The 20451-nt window shown below is 40.0% G+C and overlaps 1 long non-coding RNA gene across 2 annotated transcripts; it reads left to right on the top strand.

The window, feature by feature from the left end:
• The first annotated feature begins 11279 nt into the window (after positions 1–11279).
• LOC119617473 lies at positions 11280–13243 on the top strand. Of its 2 annotated transcripts, none has more exons than XR_005233767.1 (3): positions 11280–11324; positions 11400–11607; positions 12606–13243. It is a non-coding gene; the product is annotated as an uncharacterized LOC119617473 (long non-coding RNA). The 2 variants fall into 2 exon arrangements; XR_005233766.1 differs by having other exon boundaries at positions 12507–13243.
• The last annotated feature ends 7208 nt before the right edge of the window (positions 13244–20451 follow it).

Genomic DNA, 20451 nt, shown 5'->3' with positions numbered 1-20451 from the left:
TAAAACCAAATGTGAGTGGGAGTGCAAAACAGGAGTTGGCAGATGAGTGTATGTGATAATTATATTTACATAGTAAAAATCTTGTCTATAAAATTTAAAATGTTCAAACACCCTGTAGGCCATACCTGAGGCCTGTGGTTACAGGAAGTGGCAGAAATATCTTGTGTTTGTTTTCTCTGTAATAACACATCAATAGACAGATCAGAGGATCAGTTTAGAGATTCCAGTTTTACCTTCGATAAGGTTGGACTTAGCATCATGTTTTGTTGTACCAAAAGCCTAAGGTGTCAGCTGTCCAGCACTTTGCATCTGATTTGTTGATGCTGCAGGTTCAGCATCCTGCCAGTCGATGGGCTGAAAGCGAACAGCACCTCTCTTGTTTCTTTGGGCCTAGAAATGACACAGAGACAAAGGGAAAAATCAGTGCATGACAGTGAGCAACAGCAAAGCAGAAACACAGTACGCTGACGAGATGCTGAGTGTTCGAGGCAATCAGAGTGATCCCTGGACCTGAGCAGGCGGACAATACAACAAGACAATCCTTGTGGATTAACGAACAGGGGTGGGGGAACGACTGGCCTGTGGGTGGGGCAGGGTGGGAGGACAGTGTTGACAGAGAGCACAGTAGAGGAAGTTACTGCCTTTGGTTTGTGGCAATACTAAAAGATATTTATACAACTAGCAGCAACATACTGATGATTGATGAGAATCAGTGCACAGAGGACTCCTAAATGATTCTTTTGACTGCGCATATTTTTCTGTCTAACAGTTGGAAAATGTTTTACTTAGCAATGTGAAAACTGTTGGTGAAAGAAAATGTAGGCTCTTATATTTTTTATTTAAATAGCCAACTATAACATTTTCTTAAACCTAGCCAAGCTACTTTTTACATGCCTAGCTGAAGCAATAAGTGCTTTTATTGCCTAACCTGAACAAGTATCTTTAAATTGAGCAGAGTCCAATGAAAACTCGAGATGATGGGTTCCCAAACATTTTAGCTTTTAACACACAAAATCAAAGTTGCAGAGGCTTGTGAGTATTTGAAATATAAACAATGCTAATTGTTTCAGCTCCCGAACAAGCCAGCTGTATGAGAACTGGCTCAGAGCTGTTGCACCCATCCCTTGTGTTAACGACCTGACTAAAATATTACCCTGATATTTAATACACATATGTTGGACTTGTGTGCTAACATTTTTCTTTTTCTTTTTTTACCTCTGCATTGACCCTGTTGTCCTGGCGTTCTCCTCTCAGTGTCCTGGATTTTGTCAGTTCCTCCCTGCATGATCTCCCAGACTCTCCCCTCTCTCCAGCACAAAGTTCACCCTTCACTCACCTGGACTCCCATTCACTCACTTTCATGGACTCCGCTCAACAACTTACTTCTTCCTAAATGATTCTCAAAAGCAGTCTCCTCATCCCCATTGCAGCTCTCTGGACATCTGTTGGTTCTCTGTGGGCCAAAGATTTGCAAAAGGGTGATTATCCATCAATAGCACCATTAAGAACTACTTATTATTATCCTGTGAATCTTCCATACTCTCATTTGAGGTAAAATAGTCTGCTGTCGTTGACCCTGTTGCACCTCTTCTGCTACATCATATATTTGCCAAAGTTCAATAAATCCTTTTAAACATTTCCTGCTGTATCCATTTTGGATTCAGTTTACAATTTGATGCAGCTTTAGAGCATCATTATTTTGCTCATCAATATAGAAAGAAAGGCAAAGCCAAACAATATATGAAAAATAAGAAATAAACAGCAGTTAAAAGACTGGTCTCAAACAGACCCACACTAGTTAAGACTGGGGCTCAATATTTAATGAACTGATAACTTTTAATGAAACTCTGAAAGTTATTTTTGGATGTACATCTACAACTGATAAACTTTTGGAGTCAGCCTAATTCAAGATGGCTGCCACAGCATGGTTAAAGACATTTTTTGTAATAAAAAATGGTGTATCTCTGTTACCTCTGGAGGGTTGGATGTTTTGACATATTTTCTTGTCATTGTCTTTTACTTCATGTTATTGTCCTCTTGAAGTTTAACAATGTGCACAGAGGACGAGTGTGTTTTTAGTTTGGACCTGTTCCTCTGTAGGAGATCAGCAAGGACTGACTTTAAACTTATCTGTTGATAAAAACACTTTGTATGAAATTCACTCACACAGATGAACAGCCACTGAAACATTTAGTCATGTTGAGTGATCCTTTTCCTTTAATGCTTGTGAATCAGTTTCGTTGAGATTGATTGGTTTGCTGACTGGTAAAACCATACACATTGTTGATCATGTGACTGATAATCTCTTACTGTTATCTCTGCTTATTTAAGAGGTAACAGTTGCTGAGCTGCGTCCTTAATCAATACACCAGGTAAACTCAGAAATTTACAGACATAAAGTCAACACTCATAGAACAAACCGGCATAAACAAAAAATAATCTTTTAATTTATAAACCTTTTTTTTTTTAATTTGGGCTAGTATAAAAATTCCCTAAAAAAGACAGTAACTCATCTGCTAACTTTAACTTTTATTTTATTGCAGACAGCATAAATCAATGAAGATCTCTCGCTGTGAACTTCATTTAATTTGACGTGTTTTCATTTCTACATATCAGGCACAATTAAAAAAAATGTTTGTGTGTGTGGTGGGGGTAAGGGTTCAATGAAAGCTTGTGCATGAGAAAGGAAATGATAATAATCACAATTTGGTACAGGAGTGTCTATGTTAGGCAGCGTCTCTGAGGAGCAACAATGGACAAAAAATTGTGAGAAAGAACTCTGACCTGTTTAAAAACTATACTGCTGATAGAAAGATTGGAAAGAATGCATATAATTTTTCTACTGAGCAGAAAAAGTTAAAACAATTCAAAATATCTGTAGGATTTTCAGTGCCTAGAGGCAAGCATGCAAGCCTAAACTGGACACCTGAGCTGTCTGATCAGGTAGCACTGTCATTCTTCAATAACTGCCAGAAATGTTTTGCTGTCCTTAAGCAATTCAATGTACACATATACAAATGCTACTTAAAGAGAATCACAAAAAAATCTTTTATTAACTTTGTCCAAAAATGGAGTCAACTCCTCCGGACTCTGTGACATCTAAGATGGACCGTCACATAGCATTAAGTTGGACTAGCAACAGACAAATCAGTTTTTCAGATCATCTGTGGAATAAATTGATAGAAAGATTTTGTTTTTCCCACCATAAACGAAGACAATCCTGAATGTCAAAACAATAAATGAAATTATTGGCCTAACGTACCTTGAAGGAATGGATATCACTCACCACCTTTCATGCCAAATATTTGGACTAAGATCATTTTATGATGGGACATAACAGAGTTGTATCCATTTTAAGCGTGATCTTATATTGCAAAATGTCTCACTCAGAGAGTGTCTTGTGAATGACTCTCGGCTACTAACATATTAAATTGTAACTCATTATCTGTAAAACTCACTAAGTTATAGCCATTTTTATGTTGGCTAATGTTGATTAGCTGTGGCAGCCATCTAAAATTGGGTTGACTCCAGAAGTTTATCAGTTGTAGATGTTCATTCAATAAATAATTTCTAAAAGTTTTATAAAAATTTATTCTGAATTATCTGTGGTTCACAAGATTGATTCCAACAATTATTAGCTGAAGTCTAAAGCAAAGATATTGTGCAACGTGTAGCACTTGGAGTATGTGTTGTGAATGACTCATAGCTACGACGCCACAAAATTTGAACTCAGTATCTGTAAAACTGACTGAATTATGTTTTTTCTGTTTTTAATGTCATTTGGCTGTGTCAGCCATCTTGATTTGAGTTGGCTCCAAAAGTTATTTAGTTGTAGAGGTACATCCAATGATTATTTCCTGAAAGTCTTATAGTTTTTGGGATATTTTGCTAACAGGACAGACATATGAACATGTTCATAGAGACAAAGGGACAAAATATTATTGCTTGCCTTTTAACACAGGTGATAACAAGCCTACCAGTCCAATTCTAATTCCAATTCTAAGTCTGAAAATGTCCTACATATTGTAATTTTTCAGATTTTTTTTTTAAACAAAGACATGACAGATTTATCCTGTAGGTATGAAACTGCAGGCCTGCCAGGCATCTGACCTTTTAGTGGTCGGAGAGTCTCTAGATCCAGCAGGTTAATAATTAATGAAAGCACCAAACAGCCACTGGACTTCCAGGTCAACATTCCCTGGAGACCAGTATTCCAGCGCGAAGCAGCATAGTTGGCTTCCTCTGACTTAATGGGGAACAAATGCTTATTTGTGCAGGAGTTTCCACAGGGAACAATGATATCAGCACACCCGCAGTGCACATGGATTTCCTGTTCCACTCGAAGGACTCTCATCACAGTGCTCTAAAACACACATCACCTGTAAAACACATGCATCTAGGTTTTAATATGTAGTATACATAGTTGAATGTATAACTTGAAGGTAAGCTAATCTAAACACCCAAACTTTCCTATTCCACACTTATATTTATTTAAAGTCTTCTGTAATGATCTCAGATTCCATCACACAATAGTGTTCTATATAACTCAACAGTAACTTGAGACTTCTGCTGCTGACAGTGGCTCATTATTTTCATTATGATAACCATACACCTGTGTCTGACACTCCGTGATAGCACTTCTTCTCTCTGTCTCCTGATACACAATGGATTCCTGGAGGAAATGGAATATTGTTTGTCTGACAATTTTTGTCTTTGGAAGATCTTTACATATTTGGGTTTTTTATAACAGGATTGATTTCTGCTGTTTGGATTAGGCAGTTACCTGACTTATCGTCAAATTCGTTTGATGGGTTTGGCGGTCAACAATCAAACTGTGTGGTTACGGGAGCTGAATCTCAAGTTGGATGTGATCCTTTTATAGGACTGCAGACTAAATTGAATCATGAATGATGGGTTACATCTTGGAGAAAGTTGCTCGCTCAAATCAGTTGGAATGGACCTGGAATTTGGCTGTTTGGATTCACCACTGAGAAGTATCAGCAAGACTTTCAAGGCAGATGAAAACAAGTGTGCCTGACCCAAAACAATTATTGTTTTGTAAATTCTGGCTTCCCTGACGCTGACCTTGGTCAGCTATCTTCAATTTCTCCCCGGATTTTATGTAAACAAGATGCTCTGACCCCCTCCTGCCTAAGGACATCTGTGGATCTGCTCTGGGCTGGCTGATAAACATTCCATCATTATCAAAGACAATGGCCTCTGTGATGTGATTCATGGACCTCTCTACAAACACACACGCACACAACATGCACCGCATCGTCTTCCACCGCCTCTACACACACACTTTCCGCTGTTTCTGAGTCATCTTTGTCATCTCATTCCAATCCCTCCCTCCCCTCCCTTAGTTAGTAATTCTAATGTTGGCTGTGTAGCAGGCCTTTTGGTAGTCTTAGAAAGTTGTTGTTTTTTTATATCCTGTTAGTTTAGTATTGTCATGTTTTAACTTATTTAGCCTTCCTGTACATTTAGTTTAGTTTAGTTTATCTTAGCTCATATTTTAGATATTGTTAGATTCCTAATTGTTGTTTAGTTCAGCTTTAACTTTATCATGATTTTATTTAGTATTTTAGCTACTATTTTCACTGTTTTAGCTCATGTTTAGTTTAATGATTTAATTTAGATTATTGTCATAAGGCATGGAGACAGAGGCGAACCCAGGTCGCAGACTCATAGTTTTAAAGTAACCTAATTTATTAACTAAAATAAACTGACAAAACAAAAGGGCTGAAGAGGCAGCAAAACTAACAATAACAAAAAATCCAAAATTAAAAACAAGAGACAAAGCGAGGCATAACAAGACTAGACAACAGTGGACAAAGTGAAAAGCACAGCATGGAACGGAATGACCCAGTACGGAATGAAGAACAAAGACCGGTATATAAAGGCTGAGGATCAGGAGGAAAATGGGCACAGGTGAGTAATTACAAACAGGTGAGAATGATGGCAGTGATTGAGTAGTCATGGTAACGTGGGTGTGGCATGAGAAACTGGAAAGTAACTGAACAGCAAAGAATGAGAGAAGGAGATGTGGCAAGTTACTGGGGAGGTGAAAGTGACAAGACATGAACACAAATCCAAAAGACAAACACACCAGAACAAGAACTAGAAAACCAGCAAACAAAACACCAAAACTATGACAGATTATCCTATATTATCCTATATTTCATTTAGATTATACATGATTGTATAATCTATATGTATTTGATTATGGTGTTTCTATGATGTTTGCTGTATTTGATTCTGTACCTCTGTATTTGATTATGTATGTATCTGATTGGTGGTGGCACAGTGGCATAGTGGTTAGAGCTGTTGCCTCCCAGCAAGAAGGTTGCAGGATCGCTTCCTGGCCTGAGGCCTTTCTGGGTGGAGTTTGCATGTTCTCCCTGTGCACATGTGGGTTTCCTCCCACAGACCAAAAACATGCATGTTAGGGTAATTGATGACTCTAAAATTGTCCCTAGGTGTGAATGGTTGTTTGTCTATATGTGGCCCTGCGATGGACTTGCGACCTGTCCAGGGTGTCCCCCACCTCTCGCACAGTGACCGCTGGGGATAGGCACCAGCTCCCCACGACCTGGAATGGAGAAGTGGGTAAAAAGAAAATGGATGGATGTACCTGATTGCTGTTTATTTGTTTCTGTATTGTAAAGCACTTTGGATCGCCTTGCTGCTGCTTTCACTTTCACTTCTGAAAGAAACTTAAAAACGGAGAGTAGAAAGTAAGCTTTAAATAAACATTTTATGTGCAACAAAGTTGAGTGACACAAATCTTGAACTGTATGTGGCAGAGGAGTGTGATGGTCACACATTTAGGTCTTTTTGTGTCTACTGTCATGATCCTGGGATTTTTGTTTGTTTTGTTGTTTAAGTTTATGTATTCTTGTGTTAGTTGTAATTTAGCCATGTTTCTCTGTGCTTTATTTTGAGGTCCTTTGTGTTTAGCATGCTTTCTGTTACAGAGGTCCTCTCTGCTTCTTTGGCCATATTTTCCCTCAGACATCCTTGTCTTTAGTTTCTCAGCCCATTTAGCCTTACCTGCACTCACTCAGTAATTACCATGGGTAGTGTGTGTCCATAGGAGCAATTGGCTGACACCCCACTAAAAGGAAAGAGAAAAGGGATAAAAAAGAGACTTTTTTTCAGCTAGTTCTTCAGCCCTTAACTATGAGCTGTTTGAGAAGCTTGTCCGTCCTCTATGTCATTGTCCAATCAGTGTGAAGCTCTGCTTGGTGGAGCAGAAGCCAAGTCACTTAATGTCCCAGATGCTCTCATTGACTTTAATGTAAGTGTTTTGTTTTTGTTTTTTTGCTCAGCTTTCAGGCCCTACAATGCATTTTCTGAGTTTCTGGAGGACGAGCCCCACCATCGCACTTTCATCATATGAGTGATGCAATTTACCCTTATTTACTTTAAGGGTGCTTCAGGGCCCTGGCACTCCTAAAACGTTTCATACCACTAAGCATTTATACTACTGCCACTATTTGAAACATTTATTCTTCCGTTCTACTGATAAACCACAGAAGAACATAAACTTAAATCAATAACTTATTTCTGTTGAGCCATGAAATTGGCTCATATTTGAGTCTAACCAAAAGCCCTGTTTGAATATCTTTGATAAATGAGCCCTACACTACTGTACACATGAAGGCAAAAGTTCCATCACTTTGTAAAATGACTATACAGCAGATCATGTTTACATATTTCGGAAGATTTAGAAACAGACCTGCCTTTCTGAGTAGCAAATGTTCTTGTGCCTAGATATGACATTAGAACACATAGAAAGAATTTTTGCTCTGTTGCATATTTACCTTTATCCATGCAGTGTTTCTGTATGAGGTTGTCTGTTTAATATAACGTCTGCTATGATTCTGTTGCCTACAGAGTGGTAAGCATGGCTTTTGTCTGGTTTATTTTATTTATTTATTTTGGTTAGCTAGAGCAGATTAACTTTAAAACTTACAGAGTAATGAACCTATCTATAGCCTAGATCTGTGTCCATAAATATCAAAAATCAATGTTATATATGTGTAAATTGTGTCAAATTTTCACATGACTTCATAAAATAGTGACGTGTGTCAGTGTGTGAGCTGATGCAGAGATGGAGGTGTTCACACACGTATGTACTAATGTGAGCCTAATTATATTATGAAATAAGGGAGCAAAAATGGAAAAATACTAATTTTAAGTACCAATTCTGACTATGCCTCAGAGATATACAGAGTACTATATTGCAATATTGTATGTGAGGGGGTGTTTTTGTTAAACCCAGTTACATAAGTGAAAGGCCTGACATCAGAAGATGCAGCTTCAAGCCCTGTGAATGTTAATTGTTTTATGTTTGTTTCCAAGCTAATGTTATTTAGATGGAGATATTTATCTGTCACCTAAACCTAGATGTACACATTTACAAAACTTTGCCTTTTAGGCCAAACTTATTCTAATTGTAGCACAGACATCATTTAAACCCCAAAATTATATTCCCATCACAGCATTTTAGTCAGGTTGAGTTCTGGACCTTGACTAGGCCATTCTGTCACCTTGATTATTTTATTTTTCAGTCAGTCTGTTGTAGATTAGCAGTTGTGTTTGGGATAATTGTTCTGTTGCATCATGATCCAGTTTGGTTCAAGTTTGACCTGTCAGACAGATGGCCTCACATTTGACTCTTTGGTCACTTTGCAAGGTGCTGAAGTTCTGTGACTGCAAAATGAACCCAAATCATCAGCACTCTCCTTTTATGGAAAAGAGGCTTTCTCAGGGTGATGCTTTCAAAGAAGCTATACTTGTTTAGTCTTTTTCTAATTGTCCTGTCATGAACGTTAACATTTAATCTGCTAACTGAGGCCTGCAAAGTCTTAGATGGAACTCTTGGGTTTTTTGCAAATTCTCTGAGCATTGCATGGTTTGATCTTGGGGTGAACTTGCAGGGATGTTCCTGTCTAGGAAGACTTCTAACTTCATCAAATGTTTTCCACTTGTGAATATTCCTTGTCCTGAAATAAGCTAATCCTTGTCCTGCAATAATGGACTCCAACTTTTTTGGGAACAACCATTAACCTTTCCCTGTGAGGATTCCAGTGTATAACTGTACTCTAAACTCTGGGTTAAAATATTAACTATAATTATGATATTCCTATGTTGATAGGCAGCAACAATTAGTTATCTGAGGTAATTGCTGAATTCCTTCTGGTTTTAATATTGTGTTAACACACACCTGTATGCTCCAAAGCAACAAACTGTCAATTCCTACCATTATGGAGGTGTCACATTGATGATGAGCAATTAATCAATACATATGATCATCAGCTACTGGTTGCTACTTTTCCTCCTAAATCTTATAAAAGGAGCAAGGGGGGACTTAGTTTATAAAGACATAGTGGAATCTGATGTGTTTTTGAAGACTTGAGGTTAGATTTTGGATGCAACTGCTTCACTAACCAAACTCCTAGGCTGAAGTGTCTTCACATAACCACGTACCACCTTGGTTTGTTTGAAATTTCCTCTGAGGTATTTAAAAAAAAGAAATCTGCATTAGTTTAATCAAACCAGCTAAAATAAATAAATAAAAAAAGAGAAAACTTTACAGCATTATACAGTAGGATGTAATGAGAGAGTGTCTTAAACAAAAGTGTTTGGTTACCTTCAGAACAATCAAAATGTTAAAGAGTTTAAATGCACCTCTGAAAACAGGGACTACACATTCTTCTTTCTCCTGTTTTTCTGGTTGTCCCACTGACAACACCAACAAATCTTGTGACATCAAAATCAAAAGCTGACCTGTTCTTATTTTTACCTAGATCAGACCTGTTTACTGATATTAGTAAACATAGTATTTTTTTTTTTTTGCTTTTGATTAATGTAAAAGATTCCTAACAAAGTTTGAATGTGAAAAATTGATAGTCTAAAAGTTGGTAAAATCTGATTTTCTATACCAAAGTCAGCTGTAGAAGCCGCAAATTGTTACCAAAGTTTTGCTTTTGACACATGATAAAATTTATGCAGCAAATGAGTCTGATTGTGAATTAAATCTGCATGATATTTCATAAAATATAATGCAACACTGCTGTGTTATTGTTGAAATGAGTTGCCTAATATAACCCAGATGATGAACCTTTTCTGTACAGTGGAGCAAACAGATAACCATGCAACATTCAGTATGAGAAAAACAGCAACCAAACTCTTCATCACTCTGTAATGCCTTCAGCCTTCTGTTTAGTAACAATGAGACATTTATAAGTTAATTCCGTGTTCCACAGTTCTGACAAAGTAAATCTTTAAGTCAATAACATGTTAAACACAAATCTCTGCAGAAATAGTTCAGGTATTTATGTTGATGTCTCTGCACCTTTTCCTGCTGAGCTTTCAGATGTGGTGGATGGATGGAGACATGAGAGGGGGGAGAGGGGGGAGAGGGGGGAGAGCCGGGAGGATATTGGCCTTGGAGAGAGGAATGTTCTGACAGGCCCTGGCATACTGAGGCACTGACTGTCACATTTGTTGTAAGTGGTGGAAAAATTCTAACATTGAGCTCAAAAGACCTCAAGCAGTTTTCCTATAACCTAAATTTTGGAACATATTAGATAGCATCTGTACATTTTGTCTGTGTGCCCTATCCCACTAAAGATTCTCCATGTTTAATGATTTGTAATTTGACCTGGTACTGTAATCAAACTTTGTGAAATGGATAGACACAATTATCCTGACAAGATCTTTTTTTAATTCCCAAAAAATCAAGTTCTGTAAAGCTTTTGTCATGTTTGTTTCTTCAACTTTCCCACAAAAGCTGTTGCATCATTTCCTTTGCACATACTGAACTACATCTCTGCTATTCCTGCAGAGATTTGAATGTTCATATTTTTTTTCTACTTTCAGCTGTATTTCACCACAGCCATTCTTCTTCAAAACTCTTCTGGGTGAACCCTTTTCCCCATTATGACCCACTGCAATGGAAAAAAACTTTATTTTTAACCTTAAAGATGTTTTTGTGTGCCTGTTTGTCATAAACAAAAAATGGTTGTCACAGCTTCCACCTTTTAACAAACACATAAATGACTATAGCTAAGCCAATTAGCCAAGCCATCTAAGACTTGGCTTTTTTTTATATAAAATAAGCACCAACATCTTGCTTCCATGATGAATAAAAAACTGGCATTTTGCCATCTGGCTGCCTGTTGTGCTCCTCCTGTGTTCCAATTGGTTGGTTCAGTAATCACTCACAGCTGCTACGGATGAAGATCACCCACACCAGAGTTCTTAAGGCAGTATGGAAGAGCAGATCGACGCTGAAGCATCACTCTACGCTGGTAATCAGTCTCAGCCGTTCCTAGCTTACCTTTTTCTGAAAAGTAGTAACCGTCTTTGTGTTTGTGCCTGTCCAGAGTTCCTGACTCCACTCGTTGCCACCCCGATCTGCTCCCAGCCACCTCAAGAAGAACCTGGAAAATCTCCTCCCCGAACTGGTCTGTACCTGAGCCTGTCTGCCTCCAACCTACCTGGGAATCTACTCACCTGAGCTTCACCTTCTTGTAAATACTCACCCTTGGAATCTGGATTTGCTCCTCCAAGCACCTCCCGTCGGACCCCTCTGTAAGAACCTACTTATCTGCTAGGCCTTTAACTTGTCAACACCTCTATTGCTGAATCAGATACTTACCTTAAATCCTCTCTTCCAGAGCCCGCCCTGTAAATCTGAATACACTGTAAAAAATCACTCACCTTGTAATTGTTCTCCCATGTCCATTCATTCTTGGGTTACTCTATTTTGACAAATCTGAAATCCTGATTTAAAAAAAACCAAAAACCTAGAAACTGGTAGGAGCAGTTTTTGCAGTATACCTTGATGAACCTGTACGTCTGTGTTTGTTACACAGAAAAAGGGGTTTAATAATACCTCTGCTGTTAGGTTAACCAGAGTTATTTCACAAGGTACCTTAGGTATGCCACAAGCTGAAGTCATATACCTTTCTCCTCTGAGAGTTTGATATGTTTGTTGAATCTGTTGTAAAACCTAAGCGCGGCCCAGAGATGGCTCAGATCCACATCAGATAGCAGTTTGGGATTTGCTCTAAGTTAGGTTTGGTCTTCTAAACATCTAGGTTGATATTTTTTAAGGTATAATCTGTCATTGACTAGATTGCACGATTAATGTAAAGAAACATATTTTTTACTAATACGTTACTTAAATATAATTAAAATGGGGAAGTGTGTTCTCTTGATAAAATATTTTAGGTTTTCCTAAACCAAAGAAATGTCTGTCCCATAAATCTAATTAAAAAAAAACTGTGATCAACGTAGACTTTTAGAATCAAATGTTAATTTTACATAAACAGCCAAGCAAGACATTGTTTTGGCTTTTATTATACCATTGTATTTATAGTGTATACTTAGCATGTGATATTTGGAGTACATGTACAGAACATGCTACATTCACAATGATGGGTATTAATTTGAAGAATGGGCTCATTTATACATCTCATCATTAATAGCTGCCATCATGAGAGATGACAACTGAAATTGCAGCACCTCTCACTTGATCTGCATGAACACATATCATAACAGGTAAGCTTTTCCTTTTATCTTCCCAGATTTTTAAATGACTGCCCTGCCAGTCATCAGATACCTTGCTGGTATAATAGCCTGGCCAAAAGGAGGAGATAGAAGCCACTGACAGCCACCACATCAGAGCCACTATACAGAATGAAACAACCAAGATCCTGGAGTACATCAGAAAGAAAGCCCTCAATGATGATCTTCTAAGTGAATGTCTCAGGCAGAAAAAACCCAATGTGGAAGAGGAGAAACAAAATAAACCATCATGGAAAGATAAGCCCCTGTACAGCATGTACAATCAGCAGATTGAAGAGGTGGCTAATATCAACGAATCCTACCAATGGCTAGAAAGAGCTGGACTGAACGATAGCACAGAGGCACTTTTATGGTAGCACAAGAGCAATAGAGGCCAGGGTCTATCATATCAGACAAGACCTAAGATGCAGGCTGTGTAAAGATGCCCCTGAGACAGTCCAGCACATAATAGCAGGGTGTAAGATGCAGGCAGGCAAAATGTACATGGAACACTACAACCAAGAGGCTGGAATTGTGTACAGAAACATCTGTGATGAGTATGGACTGGAAGTACCACATTCAAAGTAGGAGACTCCACCAAGGGAGGTGGAGAATGGCAGGGCTAACATACTGTGGGACTTCTAGATCCAGACAGACAAACAGGTGATGGCTAACCAACCGGACATTGTGGTGGTCAACAACATACAGAAGAAAGCAGTGGTGATAGATGTAGCAGTCCCAAGTGACTGTAACATCAGGAAGAATGAGCACAAGAAGCTGGAGAAATACCAAGGTCTGAAAAAGGAAATAGAGAAGTTGAGGAGAGTCATGGCCTCAGTGCTGCCAATGCTTATCAGAGCACTTCGTGCCGTGACCCCAAACTGGAGGAATGACTCCAACAGATCCCAGGAACAACCTCAGAGATCTGTCCAGAAAAGCAAAATATCAACTAAAAATCCAGAAAGAAATACGTTACATAAAGTTACCAATTGATTTTCATGTTACTGAGGAAAACAAACCTTTGATTCACAAGCAAAACACGACTTAGTACTTGGTGGAGAAACCTTTGTTGAAAAGTACAGTAGTAAGACCTTTCTTGTAGTTGGTCACCAGGTTTGTACCCATCTCTGATCGTCAGTTGTTATTTCTTCATTTCCAAACAGTTCCACCAACAGTTGTCACCTACTCACCGATCTTATTGCTGATAATCTTGTAGCCTATTCCAGTCTTGTACAGATTTACCACCTTGTCCCCAAAGTCCTCTGACAGCTCTTTGGTCCTGCCCATGATGCTGGATAGTTTGGAATAGAAGAAATTCATTCAGTTAACAGGTGTGCTTTATACACATTTATTGATTGATTGATTCTCTTCTGTGTGTCACATTGGCACACAACTATTTTGTGGGAGCCAGTTATAGGCAGTCAAATACTTCGCTCAGTGACATGAAAAAAAATCTGTAACTTTTATGTAGTGTGAATTTCTGGGTTTTTAGTTGTTTTGTTTCTCTCCAAATTATAATATATATTAGAAACTCAATTTCCATGTAAGTGATCAAACTTACAAAATAAGCAAGGGATCAATCAATCATTTCTCCCACTGTATTTAAATTTGCACTAACAACAGTTCTTTATTTTTTGACAATTAATAACTTCTTTATGCTGACAAAGCAGGCATTGTTCATGAGTATTGCGTGAGTTTGTGAATAAAAACAACAACCAAACAGCGCTACTACTCAGCTTTCTGAAATCATACAGAAATTTAAATTTTGACTTTTTTCACCATTTTATGATAAGCCTATTTTATCACTGGAGAAAGTTAAAAATGAGAAATATTACCTCACCTAGTGGGGGTACCATACACACCAGCCACTAATTTTTTTCTCTTGGATTGAAGTACAAAAACACCTGTAGTTCTCGCCTGAGGGAGAATGATTGCTCATGTCTGTGGTCACAAGCTTATTATGCTTGTGTTTAATGAAACTACAAAGTCAATAACGCAAAGACAAAATGGCAGCAACATTGTTTGAGCTGCATTCCCTCTAATCTTTTTGGTAACACCTTGTCGTCTCAGGGCTGATAGAGATTTCACGTCTTGTGGCAATGGGATGTAACTTCCTCTCAAGGATGGCAGACAAATTATTCTCTTAAGTGATGAGTGTTGTCTTCAACTCAGTGGAAGACACTGATGTCTTTCCGCTTCTTTGAAAGGGGAGCTTGTGGTTACAGAGCTTAGGAAAATGAAGGATGTCAGCACTGGAAGGTATGCAGAGCAGCTGTTTGGTCATGCACATCACCACACACTGTTAAATTCAAACCACTCACCGATGAAACATCTAGCGCTGTTTTATTTATTTATTTTCAGAAATGTGTCGCTCATTTGCCATCTCTGAATGCTCACTAACTACTATATCCCTAGCATCCGAAACATAAACACAGAACTTGCTGAAATTTTCTAAATGAGCATGAGCAGAATGGAAAGAGGGAGTAAGCTATGATGCATTTGAAGAAACTGAGAAAAGCTAAACTTGTAGTGAATTAAATGCAGATGGCTAAAAAGAAAAATTAAAATTAAACTCAATATTAAAAAATAAGCCATTTTTGCTGTCCTATGATGGAAAATTCTAGTTATCTCGAGTACACTCAATATTGCCATCCATAGAATAATAAGCAGAGCCATTTTAGAACTGGCTCTGCTTGGATTAGCTTTACTTGCTTGTTCATACAGCTTAAGTGGATCCATGTCTACAACAGATGACTGCCATCTTAAAACAACTCAGTGTTTTAAAATGTCATAGAATTACCTTGTGATTATATCTGTAAAAAGTTCTACATAAATAAAATAAACTAAAAATGTTTGAGTATAAACAGTTAAACTGACACTGACAAGCTCTATTACTCCAAAGTGAGGTCATTCAAAGAGCTATCTACAACAAGTAATATATTATAAATGTTTATAACTTCATCAAACAACCCCACCTCAAAATGTCCTAAGAATCTTTTAAGTTATAAATCAAATCTTTGGAGTATGCTTGGGGTCATTATCTGCTTTAGTATGAATAATGTTTAAACTTAAATACATGTAACGGAAGTAGCAAAGGTTGAAAGAATGAAATTTATCTAAATGGTTTGGCCGAGAAAACTAAATGCATTGTTGTTCTCTTTGCCCGGACGCGGGCGAGGGAACACTTTGGAGCCAGGCCTGGAGGTGGGGCACATTGGTGAGCGCCTGGTGGCCAGGTTTTCGCCCATGGAGCCGGGCCGGGCACAGCCGAAAGAGGTGACATGGGTCCCCCTTCCGATGGGCTCACCACCTATGAGAGAGGCCAAAGGGGTCGGGTGCAATCTGGGATGGGTGGTGGCTGAAGGTGGGGAACTTGGCGGTCAAATTCTCAGCACAGAAACTGGCTCTTGGGACGTGGAATGTCACCTCTCTGGTGGGGAAGGAGCCTGAGCTGGTGTGTGAGGTTGAGAGGTTCTGGCTAGAAATAGTCGGGCTCACCTCAACGCACGGCTCTGGCTCTGGAACCAGTCTCCTTGAGAGGGGTTGGACACTCTTTCACTCTGGAGTTGTACCCGGTGAGAGGCGCCGAGCAGTTCAATGATCGACTTTGTTGTTGTTTCATTTGATCTGTGGCTGCATGTCTTGGACAGTCGGGTGAAGAGAGGGGCAGAGCTGTCAACTGACCACTACATGGTGGTGAGTTTGTTCCGATGGTGGGAGAGGATGCCGGTCAGACCTGGCAGGCCCAAACGTATTGTGAGGGTCTGTGGCCACAAGGTAGTTGTGCCTGTCGCAGCGGCAACCCTCGAACCTGCTGGTGGACCCCAGCGGCGAGGGATGCTGTCAGGCTGAAGGAGTCCTATCGGGCCTTCTTGGCCTGTGGGACTCCAGAAGCAGCTGACGGGTACCGGCAGTCCAAGCGACATGCGGCTCGGATGATCGCTGAGGCAAAAACTCGAGCATGGGAGGAGTTTAGAGAGGCCATGGAGAAAGACTTCCGCATGGCTTCGAGGCGATTCTGGTCCACCATACGGCATCTCAGGAGGGGAAAGCAGTGCAGCACCAACACTGTTTATAGTTGGGGTGGTGTGCTGCTGACCATGACTCGGGATGTCGTGGGTCGGGGGGTGGAATACTTCGAAGACCTCAATCCCACCAACATGTCTTCCATTGAGGAGGCGGACCCTGGGAACTTTGGGTCGGGCTCTCCAATCTGCTGAGGTCACCGAGGAGGTCAAAAAGCTCAGTGGTGGCAAGGCTCCGGGGGTGGATGAGATTTGCCCAGGAGTTCCTTAAGGCTCTGGATGTTGTACGGTTGTGTTGGCTAACGCGACTCTGCAATATTGCGTGGACATAGGGGGCAGTTCCCCTGGATTGCCAACCGGGTTGGTGGTCCCCTTATTCACAAAGGGGAACCGGAGGGTGTGTTCCAACTACAGAGGGATCACACTCTTAAGCCTCCCTGGTAAGGTCTATTCGGGGGTTCTGGAGAGGAGGGTCTGTCGGATAGTCAAACCTCGGATTCAGGAAGAGCAGTGTGGTTTTCATCCTGGTCGTGGAACACTGGACCAGCTCTCCACCGTTGGCAGGGTCCTTGAGGGTGCACGAGAGTTCGCCCAACCAGTCTACATGTGTTTTGTGGACTTGGAGAAGGCGTTTGACCGTGTCTCTCGGGGAATCCTGTGGGGGGTACTCAGGGAGTATGGGGTACCAGGCCCTTTGATACGGGCTGTTAGGTCCCTATATGACCGGTGTCAGAGCTTGGTCCGCATTGCTGGCAGTAAGTCGAATTCATTTTCAATGAGAGTTGGACTCCGCTAAGGTGCCCCTTTGTCACCGATTCTATTCATAACGCTTATGGATAGAATTTCTAGGCGCAGCCAAGGTGTCAAGGGGATCCGTTTTGGTGACCTTAGGATTGCGTCTCTGCTTTTTGCAGATGTGGTCCTATTGGCTTCATCAGGCCGTGATCTACAGCTTTCACTGGATCGGTTCGCAGCCGAGTGCGAAGCGGCTGGGATGAGGATCAGTGCCTCCAAATCTGAGGTCATGGTCTTGAGCAGGAAAAGGGTAGAGTGCCTTCTCCGGGTCGGGGAATATGTCCTGCCCCAAGTGGAGGAGTTTAAGTATCTCGGGGTCTTGTTTACAAATGCGGGAAAAATGGAGTGGGAGATTGATAGGCGAATTGGTGCAACACCTGCAGTGATGCGGGCACTGTACCGGTCTGTCGTGGTGAAGAGAGAGCTGAGTCAAACAGCGAAGCTCTCAATTTACCGGTCGGTCTACGTTACTACCCTCATCTATGGTCACGAGCTTTGGGTAGTGACCGAAATAACGAGATTGCAAATACAAGCAGCTGAAATGAGTTTTCTCCGCAGGGTGTCTGGGCTCTCCCTTAGAGATAGGGCGAGAAGCTCGGTCATCCGGGAGTGACTCAGAGTAGAGCCACTGCTTCTCTATGTCAAGAGGAGCCAGCTGAGGTGGCTCAGGCATTTGATTTGATTAGGATGCCACCTGGACGCCTCCCTGGTGAGGTGTTCTGGGCACGTCCCTCTAGGAGGAGGCACAGAGGAAGACCCAGGACACACTGGAGGGACTATGTTTCTCGGCTGGCCTGGGAACGCCTTGGGATTTCCCCGGAGGAGCTGGCCCAAGTGGCTGGGGAGAGGGAAGTCTGGGTCTCCCTGCTTAGGCTGCTCCCCCTGTGACCCGACCCCAGATAAACGGAAGAAGATGGATGGTTGGATGGATGGATGGATCAAACCTTTTCACTTGTTTTTGTTCTCTTAAGTTTTTCAAAACTGTTTAGATGTTAAAACCATGTTTGAGTATAGGTATGAAGTCTTTATTTCATTGTGTTGGACATGTAGGTTCACTTTTACACAGAATACAGTCAGCCATGAGTAGGAAAACATAAATGTGAATTTAGAAGAAATCTTCACACACACCCCTAAATGCAAGTCTTGTCTTTATATGTAGAGTGAATGTAAGAGGCCTACAGCAGAACTGAAGGAGCTGAAGTTCTGACAAGTATTGGTTGAGTTCTAAATGTGGCAAAAATGTCCTGTGTTCTTCGCGTGTTAGCTATCGGGTAGGGAAGCCCTGTCGTATATCCAGACCCAGTTAGATTGAGCAAATAAAAATGCCTGAAATAAAGGTTTTGGAATGTCCAAGACAAAGTTCAGACCTAAATTTAAAAAACAAATAAAAATTAAAATAAAATAACAGATCTGACCTGTGCACTAGAGATTACCTCACAATTAGACAAATTCTGAGCACTTTGGCAAGAGTTGGCAAATGTGAGTGTGGCTGCTGATAAACTCTTTCTCAAAAAGAATAAAGGCTATAAATAAATCAGAAGGTGCTTCAACAAAATATTAGTTTAAAAGTGTGTACGCTTTTATAACCAGCTTATTGCATTTTTTCCCCTCTAGCAACAGTTTTTTTCAGTTGAATTATACAGGATATATGTAACAATAAATGTGAAAAAAGTTTAAAAGTGATTGATCTTGGTTTTATTTTTTACATCACAAAAACTTGGCATTTTAACAGTGGTGTGTGGCCTTTCTATATCCACTGTAAATCTTATTTTCTAATCGTCATCTTTGCTATGATGTTATAATGGGACTCCTTTGTTTTTCAAAAACCTTTCTTCTCCCTGAGAAACATTAGGTGGAAAATGTCTTCCTGTTTAGGTTCCTTTCAGACCTTGAAAACCTGCAGTTACTCTAACAATGCTGGTTGGTGACTTCAAAGCAAGAAACAACTAGAGCGCAATAAATTTATGCATTCCATGAGGTTAAAGAGCATAACATCATAACTCACATCAGCAGGTTAAGTGCTCTTTTCCTCATTAGTAACAATATTACCCAGGATATTGTGCTTAATATGTGTTGAGAAACTAAAGATGTGAGGGTTTAGCGTTCACTTTTCTCAAAAAAAAAAAAAAAAAAAAAAACTATTTTTTTAAAAAGAGAGGAAACTGGTGTTTCCTGTTACACAGGGTGTTAATCTCATATACAAGTGGTGCCAGAATAAAACTCGTGACCCTAGCTGAGGTCCAATTAATATTAATTAAAACTTAGATAAATTCACTTTGGTTTTTAGATTTAATATATCTTCATATAAAATTCTGTGGGATACCTTTTTGCAAGACATCATATTGAATTTAGATAAAAAACAACATTGTTTAAAGAAAACAGATCAAATTAAAAACATCACCAGAAGAACATTTCCAGGATTAAAGGACTAATGTCCCAGCAAGATCAAGTGAAACTCATCCACATGTTTATCTTTAGTCACATTAATTACTGAAAGTGTCTTCACAGGTCTGCCTAAAAAATCAGTCAGATAGCTGCAGCTGATTCAGAATGCTGCTGCTCGTGTTCTTACTAAAACCAAGAAGTTAAAGTAGTAAAACTCTTCAGGAACTTTCATCTTTTAAGATCCTCAGAGAGTTCTTTGCCATGAGGTGCCATGTTGGAACCTTCAGTGACCAATATGAGAGAGTGTGAGAGCTGTACTGCAAAATTGAACACACCTGCTCCCTATGCACACCTGATACCTAATAACACTAATGAGTCATATAACATTTTGGAGGGAAAATGACAAGCAGTGCTGTCCAGCGGTTGTTTTGGTGGGTGACAGTTGGGAGACAGTTTCTTCTGCTTTTAGCTGACGAGGAAGAAAACCGGCGCTGATTTTGAACTGTGTAAAGGGAAGGGTTTTTTCTCTCTGTGACAGGAAAAACTCATAGAAACATTGGAACTGGAAAAGGCGGATTTGAGCAAAAACTGGTATGTGAATGGTTCGGATGGAAACGGAGATAGGTAATGAGGAAGACATGGATTTTGAAGGGTGGACGCC

Source organism: Kryptolebias marmoratus, linkage group LG11, assembly GCF_001649575.2.
Source record: "Kryptolebias marmoratus isolate JLee-2015 linkage group LG11, ASM164957v2, whole genome shotgun sequence".
NCBI lineage: Eukaryota > Metazoa > Chordata > Actinopteri > Cyprinodontiformes > Rivulidae > Kryptolebias > Kryptolebias marmoratus.
Note: the sequence above shows the minus strand (reverse complement) of the source record. Positions and strands in the feature narration are given on the sequence as shown.